At 31.0% G+C, this 5124-nt stretch overlaps 1 protein-coding gene across 1 annotated transcript in view; it reads right to left on the minus strand.

The window, feature by feature from the left end:
• Window positions 1-5124, minus strand: part of LOC111088218 — a gene marked incomplete at its 5' end in the record, with an annotated part of 76923 nt that overhangs the window by 66787 nt on the left and 5012 nt on the right. The gene's annotated exons all lie outside the window — the stretch shown is intronic.

The raw sequence follows: 5124 nt of genomic DNA on the forward strand, positions 1-5124 counted from the left end.
TCTTCCTGGTGATAGAATATATATGATCTGCTGGTACCGGACCAAGGGCGGATGGTACGGTACAGCAAGTATAGAACACTAATTAAGATAACAAAGTCTTATGAACTACTATTAATAATTAGAAAGAACTATGGTGTATTTAAAAAAAACATACAGTGTATAACAGTGTTTTAAGTATCTTAAAATCAAATTTTACATAATGGTACAGTAATTCATATTTTCACATGCCTCATGCATTCAGATCTACCAATTTCACATCATATTGCCATTACTAATATTACTAAAATACACTTAATTTTATGTATTCAACCACTACTTTAGCATATAAATTCATAAAGCATGAGATTTCCTGCTTAATGTTTCACTGTATTATAATATGCATTTGAGACATAAACAAATTCATTTTATAATTCTATTAATATTTGAAAATAGCTCTATTTTTATTATTGTATAAAACAGGTTCACATTATCAAGTTAACATAAGTGTACTGTTCTATTTATTTACTAAAGACCTCATAAACTAAAAACATGGTCAATGTAGTAAGAATATACTGATTTATAGTTTGATAATAAATAATTATTATTCCATTAACAGATATAATGAAACATCCCTATGTATGATGCAAGCTACAGTTTTAAAAAAGCTGCGTGTGAAAAGATGTATTTTCTATGAAATTCCTGTATTTTTTTAAGATAAAATATATATAAGTCAATACAGCACATTACATACAGCTGAAAGAATTCAATATGATTTTATGATCACTATCACCCAAATTTCAAATAATTTTAGATTTTAATTTTAGTTATATATAAGTAAAAAAAGCACTATGATTGTTTTTAACATTTATACAGAATATGAAAACTATGCCAAACATTTTACCATGATCCACACAAGAGAAGAATCATAAAAGTACAGGAAATTTGGGAGAGAAGTGTTTTCATATCACTAGGTTTCATGAAGTTTTTCTGACAAATGATTTTTTTGTTGTTGTTAACACCTATCATATGGGCAAATTGGGAAACATTTTATACTAAGGGTAGGAGCTCCCAAAAAATCGATCTTGGAATTTGATTGTGGAAATTACACTAAGCAAAACTACTGATGATAAGGATTCCAGATTTTTTTTTAGAGTAAAATATTAAGCAAAGATGAAGATATGGTTATATAAAAATCAATGCATCAACAAATATTAGCTACATATTGAAATGTTAGATAAATAGAACTGTAAACAGTTTCCTTTGGAAGCCATTTACAAAATACTGTATCAAGGTATAGCAGCAGGTAGTCTATTTTACACAAACAAAAATTTTGCCATTCTCTAGTGAAGCATACAAAGGAGCTAATAACACCCTTTACTGAAGAGATATGCAACAGAAGTTTTGACTGTACTTTAATTACATTTTTCTTTAAATTGTTATTGGATATGGTTTCTTTGGGTTCTCTGCTATCTTTTACAATTTTTTTTTTCTTATATTAAACAATAACTGGTTTGCATCATTGGTTGAGATAACATAGCATATTTTCTTTACTACTGAAATGCTAAAAGTAATTATACGCTTTACTTTATCAATATAATTAAAGGATTCATTTTCACTATTCTCTAATTGGTAAATTTCTCATTAAAAAAGCATTTCTTCTAAAAACATCTCTGATATCATATATGTTTTTGCATTCCTTCATGATGTATTCATTTTCTTTGTCATCATCACTATCTTAAATTAAGTCCGAAACATCACAATAAATCAAATCCATATCATCATTTTCATCATGTACAATTTCATCATTGCTATTCACAATATTATTATTTTAATTTGACTGTGGTAGTTTTATTCTAATTTTATGGCTGCTTTTTCCCCACATCTACAACTCAATTTAGTGTAAATTGATAATCTATCACATAACCACAATTTAGCATTTTGAACATCTGGGCCTTTTACATTTGCAAGATAAATGTTCCAGTTCGAACCAGAACTACAATTTTTGTTACAGTCATCAAAGCAGTAGTCAGCAATTTTATTCCATCAATTTAGAATAGTCAGTGCTCCACTAAAGCTAAAAATAGGCTAAATCATCATCTTTTTGATCAATGATATTGCTCAAAAAAGAAAACCAAAAAACCAATTGGTCCTTTGTTTTCTGACCAACACAAGCAAGTTCCAGATATGGGCAGTGTTAAAAATAACTATGGTAGCAAGTGCACACAGATTTAATAAATTTTACATTTTCTCTCATTCAAATAAACCTAAAAGACTATACCACTTTACAAAGTACTTTAATTTCCATTAACAAGAGCATGCATGAGTAAACATGATTCATATCATTTAAGCTCATTACATACTACACTAACTTAAGGTTTATACAACCATTAACTTGCTGTATATCTACCGTCAAAGTCAGAATGTTACTTAAACTTAATGCTCTCCTTAAAATACCAACATAAATTGAAGGGCCTACATTTAGCCAAGCTGGGATTAATTGCTTAGCTTAATTAGTGCCTAATTAGTAGAAGTCCTATTTCTCGAGCCAAGAAATTAAATGCACAGAAAATCTGCAAATTCAATTACCTACTCTCGTGTCATTTGCTGACCTTGTGTGACATGTTTTTGTTATTAGTTTCAGGGTATCAGTTTAAACCAGTGTGTCTTCAGCCTGATACAGTAAGCTGTAGATTGAAGACTATAAAAAGCAAGTGTCTGAGTGAATAGAATGATGTGACATTGAGGATAGGAAGTTGTTTTTTGAGATAAGGGCTTACAGCATCAAACTACTCCACCACACTTCCAACATACAAGACTCTCTAGGCAAGTGAAGACTGAGAATCCATAGGGTAGAGGCTTATACAAACAGATATTTCATTAATGTTTAAGAATACTACCAATGAAGGTCTAGACCATTTCCAAAATATTTCAGGTGTGTCACTGTCTGGAATAATTTGTTCAGGGACAGACAATGCTCTTCCTGGTGATGAATATATATGATCCAATGCTTGACCCTATCAAGTAATGAAGTGATTATGAATAAGGAGGAGAAGCATTACAGCTACAAGGATCAACCAAGATTCCAATGACAACCACCATATAATCACTAAGTTGAGTTAAATGCAAGTTAGGACAGTCATTTGACTGTCAAATCAATGACTAAAGAGAAGTATCATTTCTTGCTTTCTGAGCTATCATGCAGTATTTTTCAACAAAATGTATGGACTGAATATTTTGACTATCACTTTAGTACTACAAAATAGCACATTCAGTAGGTCAAGAAACCAATAACTGAAAAGAATTTACAATCCTTACTTCATGACCTTTTGAATTATTTTCAATGGTGAAATGACAGTCTAATAATTTTTGTGAATCGGTCACACTTAACCAAGTAGTGTCAGTACTCCAGAAAAGGCTGTGGGGTTTTTAAGTGACTCTCACCAGTACATATGGATGTATAACTCCTTCATGTGGAGGAAAGAGGTTGTGTTATATACCAGAGCAGGAAGTAAATTGTGTACTGTGAATATAAGTGGAATACTTTCTTATTTCTTTGAATTTTCCTGTATTTACTTTTCTGTGATGTCAGCTGAAGCACTGACTTAAGTATGGTGACACAGTGTTCCAACAGTCCATGTTTGGTGGCTTTCTCAGACAGTAAATGCACATTTACTGTGGATAATTTTATTTAGCTAGACAAGGTTAGTTTAAGCTTGTATTGATATACAAGGTAGTGACAGGGCAAATATTAATTCTTGCAAAAATAATTTTAGCGGAAAAGTAAGTTTAGCAAAATTCTACCAATAATTAGTTATTTTGTAATGCTTATAAAACACTGATGAGTTTCACTACTCAAAGGGTAGCACATTTCCAAACCATGATTACTGATGTATAGTGTAGGGATGTAGTCATTATTGGATGTTATGATAATGATGCACAAACCTTAGGTGGTCTACTAACAGCTGCTAGTGTATATGATGATGTGTAAAAGTGGAAATATATGTATATGGCAATATATGAGTGAGATGCTGCACACACGTATATAACAAAGTCATTCATGAGTGTTGTATAACTGAGCATACAACCAGTAGGCAATTGATTTTCATTACTAGCTTATGAAGCATTATTTGAAGACACAGCATGCTTGTTTTCATTAATGACAGTGTTAGAATGTTTCAGTTTTGACACTGACATATTTGGCAAGCAGTGAATTTTATGGAAAGAGATATAAGTAAAGGCTAGACTCATGTCACTTGTAGGAAAACAGTGTAACCTGTTGTTTCATAAGTGTTGAGCACAAACATTACAGTTGTTTGAGCTGAAACATAAATGTGTAGGTGAAAAAATCTTTAGAAAATAAAATTCATAAATAGTAGCATGTACAATAAGAAATGTAAACTTAATGTACCAAATGTTTTTTCTTGAATATTTTCAATAATACAGATTGAAGTATTTCAAAAATTATAAAGTTTTCTAAATACTTTCTTAACATTATTTTAGTTAAATGCTCAGTACCTGAAAATGTAAATTGTATATATAGTGTCAGAAGTGAAATTAACACCTTAGTGGTGTGACTTTTTAATTCTCCTTTTCTGTGCATAGTTTGTATCTGAAAAGAGGATGAAATGCTTGTGTTACTTATAATGATCTTCCCTGGTCAGAAAAATTAGGTTAGCACCAACACACTATCTGACCTGTTTTGGTTCTTACTGTGGGTACCATTTCTTCATACTAGGTTCTGTTTTCGATAACAACCAAAGGGCTGAAGGGAAGTTATCAGAAATAGCTATTTTGAAGTGATTTACCAAACAAGCTTAACTTGTAGATACTGGAGAGTTGATAACAACCAAAAACGTCTGACAACACAATCAAGAATAGATTGTGAGAAGATTTAATCATCATAATATTATCATACTCAAGTATTTTTTCTACACAAGTTGTGAAAGGAAAGACAAAGTGTGCTTCAATATTTTGATGGAATTCATCTATGAACTTGAAATAGTCAACAGAATTATGTTAAGTCACAACAAACTATACCATCACAAGATGTACAGGTGTCCACTATACCACAGTTTAGAGACAGTGATCTAAAACTGCTGTGAGTAATCAAACACACTTTTTTTTCATTTGCTCATGATTTTTGTT

The sequence above is a fragment of the Limulus polyphemus genome, unplaced genomic scaffold (genome assembly GCF_000517525.1).
Source record: "Limulus polyphemus unplaced genomic scaffold, Limulus_polyphemus-2.1.2 Scaffold3347, whole genome shotgun sequence".
In the NCBI taxonomy this organism is placed as follows: domain Eukaryota; kingdom Metazoa; phylum Arthropoda; class Merostomata; order Xiphosura; family Limulidae; genus Limulus; species Limulus polyphemus.